Below are 9,083 nucleotides of genomic sequence, written 5' to 3' on the forward strand. Positions count from 1 at the left end.
AGAGAAAGAATGTATGTGTGAGAGAGAGTTCGTGTGTGTGTGTGTGTGTGTGTGTGTGAGACAGAGAGAATGTGAGAGTCTGTTAGAAAATGTGTGTGAAATTAAATGTGTGAGAGACTGTATAAAAGAGTATGTACACGTGTAGGTATGTGAGAGGGTGTGAAAGTGTGTGGGAGCTGTGTAAAATGGAATTGTGAGAGTGTGGGAAAGAATGAAAGTTGTATAAGAGAATGTGTGTGTGCAATGGCATGTATCTGAGAGGATGTGTAAGTGGAAATATGTGAGAAAATGTGTGTATGAGAGACTGAGGGTGTGTGCGGGAGAGATCATGTGTATTGTGCGTGTGAGAGAATGATTGTGAGAGTGCCTGTGGGCGAATGTGTGTGAGACAGAATTATGTGTTGAATGTGCGAGAGAGAGGATTATGTAAGAGTTTGTAAGAATGTGAAAAAATGTGAGATACTTTGTGTGCATGTGTGTGAGATAATGTGGATGTGAGAAAATGTGTGAGAGACTGTGTGTGGTAACGTATGTGAAAAGGTGAGTGTGAGGTGAGTGTGTGTGCAAGAATGGAAAAGAATGTGAGAATGTGTGTGCAAAAATGTGAGTTTGTTGGAAAACGTGTGTGAAATTAAATGTGAGAATGTGTGTAAAAGAGTGCAAAAAATGTAAGAATGTGAGACAGAGGATGTGTATGTGATAGAGTATATGAGAGACTGTGTGTGTGACTGAAAATGCTTGTGAGAGCATCTGCGTGAAAGGGAATTGTGAGACTGTGAGAGACTATGAGAGTAGTAGAAGAGAATATATATGTGCGATAGCATATATGTGAGGATGGGTGAAAATATTTGTGAGAAAGTATGTATGAGAGACTGTGATGGTGTGTGTGTGACATGCTGTGTATTGTGCATGTGAGAGAATATGCGTGAGACAATTGTGTGTTGAATGTGAGAGAATTGTGAGAATTACGTAAGGGTGTGTATTTGAGAATATGAGAAAATGTGAGATACCACGTGTTTGAGAGTGTGTGTGTGGTAATGTGTGTGAAATAGGCTGTGAGTGGGGTTGTGTGTGCAAAAGTGAATGAGAATGTAGGAGAGTTGTGAGAGAATATGTGTAAGAGGGTGCGTGTGAAGGAATTTGAGAGTGTGTACCAGAAGGTGTGTGGTTGCCTGTGTGAAAATGCTTGTAGGAGTTGTGAATGTGAGAATTAAGTGTAAGTATGTTGAAATACGTGAGAGAACGTGTGAAAGAGTATGTGAGTATAAGTGTGAGGATGTGAGAATATTGTGTGAGGGTGCGTGTGTGTGATTATAGAAGAGAATGTGAAAATGTGAGAAAATATGTGTGAGAGTGTATTTGAAAGAAAGTTGTTAGAGTGCATGTGAAAGCACAAGAATGTGAGAGAGAGTATGTGTGGACAGGTGTGTATGTGAGAGAGTGGTCATAATTGTGCGTGAGAGCAAATGTGTGTGAGAGCGTGAAAATATGTGTGAGTCTGTAAGGAGATGTGCGTAAAAGGTGTGAGAGAACGCGTATGAGAGTGTATGTGAACAAATGTGTGAGAGAATCGTGTAAGGGATTGTGTGTGAGAATGAGTGTGAGAGTGTATGTGGGAGAGTGTGTGAGTCAGTGGTTGTGAGGTTGTGAGTGAGAGAGAACACGTGTGAGTGAATGTCAGAAGGCATGTGTGAGAATGTGTGTATACGAGAGTGAGTTTGTGTGTGAGAAAAGTGTGTCAGTTAGCCTTTGCTTCTGATATTTATCCCACTATTTTTATTTTTTTATTTTTAAAAAAAAATTTTTTTTAACGTTTATTTATTTTTGAGACAGAGAGAGACAGAGCATGAACGGGGGAGGGGCAGAGAGAGAGGGAGACACCGAATCGGAAACAGGCTCCAGGCTCCGAGCCATCAGCCCAGAGCCTGACGCGGGGCTCGAACTCCCGGACCGCGAGATCGTGACCTGGCTGAAGTCGGACGCTTAACCGACTGCGCCACCCAGGCGCCCCTATCCCACTATTTCTTAACATCGTCCCTTTTCGCAATTAGTTTTTCTTTCTTCTTCCCATAATTTTGACTGTTTGTTCTTCCATTTTGCCGGAGAAGATCTTTGGGAGACTTGAAGTCACCAGGAGCCCGGCGTGTTCAAATGTGTCTTTGTTCAAATGTGTCTTTGTTGTGTCATGCCTAACAACAGTTCCCTCGGAGATCCAACACTAGATGTGAATGGTTTCTCTTCAGAATTTTGAGGACATCGGTCCGTTCTTGTCTTGGGGAAATTCAATGCCATCTTGATTTCCGAACTTTTAAAAAGTGACTCGTGTTTTTTTCCTTTCTCTTTCCTCTCGGGAAATCCTGGATCCTGCCTTTATCACCACCGTTCTTAAATTGCATGGTGATGTCCTTGATGTAAGTCATTTGTTGGGTTCTTTCAATCTGGACCTCGTGGCCTTCAATTTGGGGGACTTTTCTGGTGTTATTTCTTTCATTATTTCCTCCTCCATTTTTTTGATTCTTAAAATGCTGCCCTTTAGGGAAAGAGAAAATAGTGGCGTTTCCCAAAAGCATCGCATCACACACCCCCACGTCCCGTCTTTCACCACCCCACGGGCGCACGCACACACGAGCACACGCACACATGTGCACACATACACGGGCATGTTTGCGTGCCTACCCCGTCGCTGTTTTTCCCTTGTACGGAGCTCCGTTACCTGACTCCTAGTTAAACTGACTTAAGATTGTGCCGCATCTGGACACGGACTGTGGAGGAATGTCGCAGGCGGGCACCCGGGCCCTGATGCCCTTCACGGCGTGAGGTGCCCGAGCGAGAACGAGGAGAGCGGGGGAGGAGGGTCTGCCACCACTCCCACCGTTCCTCGGGTGTGAGCTGGGGAGTCTGGCTGGACCTGGGGGTTCGGGCTGTTGTGTGAAGGACAAGGGTTAAGGCCGGGACGAGCTCGTTTAATCCCCAGTCCAGACCCTCACCCCCTCCTGTCTGTTAGATGGGATCACGGAAAACACAACGTTAGCGGCTCGCTCAAGGTCACCCCGGGAAGTGATGGAGCCGGCGTCCGAGCCCAGATGCGGTGGGCAGGGAGTCGGGTCACCTCTGATGGGGCTACAGGTGCAGGTGTCGCGGTCAGAGGCAGGGGACCAAGAAGTGTCCGCTTCCCCCAGGGGTGAAGGTGAAGGAGGCAGAGTGAGGGCGGAATGGAGTGGTGCGGATTGACACCCCCTAGCACCCACCGGAGACCTAAGTGGAGGGGTGGGTCACGGCTCGTCAGCCTGTCCCTTGAGCGGCCGCGTGTCCTGGGAAAGCCACCTGCCCTGGATCTGTTGCCTCATCTACAGCGGGGGGGGGGGGGGGGGGGGGGGGCAGCCAGAACATCTCCACGGCTCTTGGCGACTCTGAAGTTCTGTAATTGGGGTGCTCGCTGTCTGCGGGACCTCGTTGTGACCTGTTCACTGAAGTTATTTTCTGTGAAAAAGAGCAGACTTCTGTTGTAGGAGAGACAACACCGTCACGGGCCAAGCCGTGTGAGTTCCAGGGATGTTTCCACTTCGCTTTCACGGACACACCAGTGTGATGTCAGATTTCAACGTTCGTCACGCCACCGGCCGCACCCCCCCCCCCCCCCGTACTCAGTCCATCACCACGTCCTGTGAGCCCTACCGCCCTCCGCCCCAAATACCCGCAAAGTGCCTGTGTCTGTCTGCCCTGAGCCCAGCCCTTCGCGGGCCCCGCACCCCTAACTCCTCCAGGCCGCACAGGGCCGGGCAGCCGCGGGGAGCACCTCTGAGCAGGGTGGCTTCCGGAGGCTCCCGGCTCTCCTTGCTCCCTTGTCCCCGCTCAGTCTCGCTTCTGCTGGGTCTCCCCCCACAGAAGGAAAGCGGCTGGGTGGCAGGGTCCTGCCTGCTTGCTCGCTGATGTAGCCCAGCGTCTGGAGCCCTGCGGGCGCCAGGAGGCACTCGGTAAACGTGTGCAGGGGTGAATGAGCGAACAGACCACAGCTGGCCAGGGGAGGGCACAGGTTCCCAGCGAGAGCTGGAGCTGCGCTCTCTCCCGACCCCCGCCTCTCTGAGGGCTCTGAGCTGAGTAAGTGTGGACCCGCCCTCAAGCCTTAGGTACCAGGAAGTAGGTGGAATTGATTTTCAGAGTTAAGAATTCGTGAAAGATACCTAATTGTTATTATGCTTACATTTCTTTCCAGTTGGTTCTAAATTGTGTATGATCCGCCCATCAGTCGATGCTGCTAACAGCCAAAGGAAGTGACAGGTGTATTTTCTCCTTCATCTCTGTCTAGAGTTCCTAGGGGCCGGTGAGCATCCCTGTAACGAAGGCCCCTCTGTCCTGTGTCCTATGATGATGCAGTATCACCAGGGGCCACCTGTGCAGAGGTCCCCCCGTTGTCCTGGCGTCCGTGTATCAAACACACACGGGCCCACGGCCCTTCTGCCACTCACGGACCCCCCACCAGCACAGGGACATGGTCCAGTGGGAGGCGTATCATGTAGGGCGCAGGCAAAATAGAACAGGCCACCGCAGGGTCTGGTGACGGGCACTGGGTGCACACGGGGTGGCTGAGTCTGAAGTTTTAGGGGGACGTGAGCCTCTACCTGAATCTGCGGACACGGGGCAGAGTATCCCCACGGCACACGTGTTAACACCACTGCCACACGCTGGCAGACCCGGAAGCCAGAGGAGCAGGCGTTTACTCTGAGCCCCTGGATGGATGCCGCGCCCAGAACCTGGGGGTCTTACAAAAGAAGGAAGAAACAGGCAAGTGCCAGGACCCCACTGGGGAAGATGCTGCAGGTCAGTGAAGTGATCGTGGCGCACTGCCAGTTTCTGGCCCTCTCCGCGCCTGCGTAACCTTGCTTAGAGGATAAGAGCAAATATACAGATGCATCTGGGACTGGGCAGGTGCCGAGGCGCGTGGGTGCCAGGACATGTGACCTTTGTAGCGGCAGCAGAGAGCCAGGCATTCCTCAGAAGTACGTCTGGAAGGTCAGCGCGTCCTATAAATTGGAGAGAGGCAAGTGGGTGAGGCTGGGGACCTTGGGCCACGGCCGGAGCCTAGTTCCTCCAGTGTGTTCCGGGCGGAGCAGATACGGCCAGGGAACCCTGGCTGGACTGCTCTGCCCTTGGCTTGCCTTTGGGGGGGTGGATTTGGAGAGTTCTGGAGAACTGCCCCTCGCCGTGTCCCCTGTGTCCCCCTGCCCTTGTCGGGGGATGCCCCGGATGGATCCCCTCCCACCACCCCTGCCAGCACCTCGGTGTCTGCCCCGGAGAGCTCTGGACACTCAGGGCTGGGTTAGCGTCATGCAGACAACCCTTCTTTACTCTTGCTGCGTGAGTTGGTGGAAACAAGAAGGTGACACGAAGAGTGCATTTGGACACCAACAGGGTGGGAGGCACAAGCGGCAGGCGGTCACGTCCCGTGCGGCCTGCGCACAGGCTTCCTCGCAGGGCACGTTGGGGGCGAGGTCCCCACCTTCATCGCACCAATAGTTGGGAATCCCTCCCCTGGTTACAAACATACCTTGGTTTTACTTGAAAAATAACAAATGATTTAACCAAGTGTCTCTCGCATAGGATGTTATGAAGTGATTTGGGAAGAAATGAAAATACATGGCTGTCTCTTCTAAAAGGGTCACCTGCTGACCCACAGAGGGTGACAGATTTTCACCTGTGCTTCTGAACTTGGCCTTTCTCTCCTGCTCTGTTTTGTGCTGCACGTGTCCACCCATTTCCTCTGTGGCACCGGGCCTCCCGCTGATTATTAACGGGGACTGCAGGGAAACCGTTCGGGAAGGACACCTCTGAGGGATCGTTACATCTGCACAGAGTCTGACTTAAGGAGGGTGAGTGATTCATCCATGTGGGCACTGTGCACAAATAGGTTTTTTCTGGGTGTAACACTGGACCGTTGTCTTCAGACTCCAAGAGGAAACTGCTTGTGATATGTAGACGAAAATGGAGAACAGGCTTCTAACCAGGACAGCCTGAGAGCTCGTGACGAATTTGACCCTGTGCACAATAGAGCTCATTCACACTTGAGGGCAGTTGAAATGTCAAATAATTCTTAAAGCATAATGCGTGGCTTGTTGATCCCTGCAGAAGTCTTCATGCTCTTTGTACGGCGGAGAAGATGGGCGAGGAGCAGGGTGGAGCGAGAAGAGACGCTTGTCCAGAGGCTCCTGTCCCCAACCCCCCCCCCCCCCGCCCCCCGTGTGTGCCCTGCTGCCCTGGGAGCATGCCGGAGACACACGAGTGTTTCTGGACCAGCAGTGAATAGAGGAAGCGGGGCCCAGCATCTTCGCGGCTTAGAGATGTTGTACCCAGTTTACCCGTGGGAGGCAATGAAGTTCGAATGAATTGCTAATTAGTATCTACAGCAGTGTTTTTGGTGATCAGTACATAAAATACTCTTACAGACCGCTGAGAAAAGGCAGCCCAATAACTCTGCTCCAAAAGAAAAGTAGATTAAGATCTGAACAAGTATTCGCAAAAGAAAGAGTGCAAAAGGCCGGTGAACGAATGGAAAATACCCTGATTCACAAACTGCTAAAGAAACGTGCAAAAACTGTGTTGTGTTCTGCACCTTGGCGGGCTCTACAGACAGCAGGCTTCCCCTACACCGTAACGCCCAGCTACCAAAGGTCTGGGAAGCGGCCCGCGTGTGCTCCTGGCGGGAACACGAGTGGGCGGCGCTGTTCAGACGGGCTTGGCTCCAGCCCCGTCACATCTGTGCGCGTAGTCGACCCTGAGGGGGACGCGGGGGTGAGTACGTGGCGTCACCCCAGCAGCATGCGCTCCACGAGATGAAGGCAGAAATAACCCAAGTATTGGGTGACAGGGACACGGCAGAGACTGCTGGCTGTTCTGGCTCCCCACTTCCTCCCACAGTGAGAGGACTTGGCCACGTTCATTTTTTCTTACTGGATCCGTGTGCACCAAGTTGAAATAATCAGTATCCTGGGTTCATGAAAAATCGCCACGGTTAGCCTGTGCGTGCGTGTTTTTTTAAGTTTGCGTCTTTGTAGCAACGAGGTAAGCGCCCGTGAGCACAAGGCACAGCGCGAAGGCCAGATCCTCGCCAATAACTGTGTTAGCCCACGTGCCCGCTCGTCCTGGCGGAGGGGACCCTGGCTCTTCTCTCCCTTGTGTGCATCATGTCATGTTACATGTGTGCATATATTCCAGAAGGTAGATTTCTAGTTGATTGTTAACTTTGCAAAATAGTGGCCTGTGGTATGTCGTCTTTGAAACTTACTTTACATGCTGTTGTATGTTCCTGTAATTTCTCCACTTTGACTGTTTGTGTTTTCTGCTTATATTATAATATACTAATCACGTTCCTCTCGATGGCTATGTGAAATGTCTCCTGGTTTTTTCTCCCAGGAGCAGAGCCACTGTTCAAGAATGAATACGACATTCCCATGTACATCTGCGGGTGCGCGTTTGCAGTTTCTCTCTGTTGTGTTTGTTCTCTGGGGCTGCCATACAGGGACCTGTTCCCTTAGTCTGGGGGCCAGGAGTCTGAAGTCAAGGCAGGACTGAGCTCTAGGGGAAGGATCCTTCCTTGTCTCCATCAGCTTCTGGTGGTTCCTGGCGATCGATGATCCCATTTACATGACATGTTTGAGATGACATTAAAAACAATTTTTTTAATGTCTATTTTTGAGAGACAGAGCGCGCAAGCAGGGGAGGGGAGAGAAAGAGAGGGAGACACAGAATCTGAAGCAGGCCCCAAGCTCCGAGCTGTCAGCACAGAGCCCGAGACGACACGGGGCTCAAACCCACAAACCGTGAGATCGTGACCTGAGCCAAAGTCAGACGGACGCTTCTCTCCAGCGCAGCCGTGAACAGAAATGCCACCTTATTCACACAGATCTTTATTTCTGATGTGCCTACGTGATCCTACTTGGTTCTTTCCTGTCTGTTCTCCACCCGACGCCAGCGTACTGCGAGGCTGGAGCGCGGGGTGGGAACACTGCCAAGGAGGAATCCCAGAGCAAGGTGTGCGTCGTTCCCGTGGTTCAGACCCAGACTCTCCTTGGCTGCCGCCGCCCCCTCCCCCCCCCCCCCCCGCACGCTCCCCGTGTCCGTGGAGCACAGTCGGGGAACCTGCAGCCCCTGTATGTGTCCGGGACTCCCCAGCCTGTCAGAGCCGAGAGGAGGCCCCTGTGGAGGGCGGGGCGGGGGGGCGTGTCTCAGGCTCACCTGGTCCCAGCCCGGTGGTGACTCAGGGACACGTGGGCTTCTAGGATGGTGTGGAACCAGGACGTGTGCCTGCAGGCCACAGCTTGCTGAGATGGGTGGGAACACACGTATTGTCTGCTTTCTATGGTACAGACCTTGTGAGCGTCTCCCACAGGTGATCGGTTAGTTACCCTGATTGCATGAATCCAGACACCCGCCCTCGATTTCCCACCGAACAAACAGGGTCTGAGCGTGGCCACGCAGGCTGCCCGCTAGCACACAGACCTAGGAAGTGGCCGAGCCCCTGGGCACATACGCAGTGCGTCCTGAGCGCTGAGCCAGCGTTGGCCAGTCTCTTCCTGGCGCTGTTTCTGAAGCACAGAGCGGCCCCGGCGGCCCCTGAGTCATCACGCCCCTGCCGCCTTCTTCAGCTGCCTTGTCTCCTGTCTGCAGTCGGTGCCTGGGCCTGCCCGCCCTGCCCCCTCTCGTCTTCCATGTGATTGCCGGGGCAGGGAAATAATGCAGCTTTCCTAGCGTGAGAAACCCGAGCGTTAGGCCAGCGGCTGCTGGACGCTCGGGGCCCCCTTTTGTTGTTGTTGGGGGATTTTACTTCTATTTCTGGGCTCGAAGGCCCATGTCAGACGACCGTGCTCAGCAGAAGAACCGTGCTGTGTCTGTGTCAAGGCACAGTTGATGCCAAGCTCTACTTGGTCAAGAGCCACCCCGAAGTATAAGGGTGGCCACGGCCCCCTGACCTCTCTTTCCGTCAGCCGGGCAGGTGGGCCTGGGTTACATCCCATAATGCTCCTCAGGAGGCCCCCAGAGGGTCCGTGGTGGCCGCAACTAGAGAATACGTTGCACTGGCCTTCCTTCCC

The 9,083-nt window shown here is 52.9% G+C and overlaps 1 long non-coding RNA gene across 2 annotated transcripts; it reads left to right on the forward strand.

Annotated features, from left to right (window-relative positions):
* The first annotated feature begins 2,166 nt into the window (after positions 1–2,166).
* LOC147575704 (uncharacterized) lies at positions 2,167–7,450 on the forward strand. Of its 2 annotated transcripts, XR_015242662.1 has the most exons (3): positions 2,167–2,411; positions 3,005–3,088; positions 3,515–7,450. It is a non-coding gene; the product is annotated as an uncharacterized LOC147575704 (long non-coding RNA). The 2 variants fall into 2 exon arrangements; XR_015242661.1 differs by having other exon boundaries at positions 2,167–3,088.
* Positions 7,451–9,083: the final 1,633 nt, after the last annotated feature.

The sequence above is a fragment of the Puma concolor genome, chromosome D3, assembly GCF_028749965.1.
Source record: "Puma concolor isolate L17-30 chromosome D3, mPumCon1.1.hap2, whole genome shotgun sequence".
In the NCBI taxonomy this organism is placed as follows: Eukaryota; Metazoa; Chordata; class Mammalia; order Carnivora; family Felidae; genus Puma; species Puma concolor.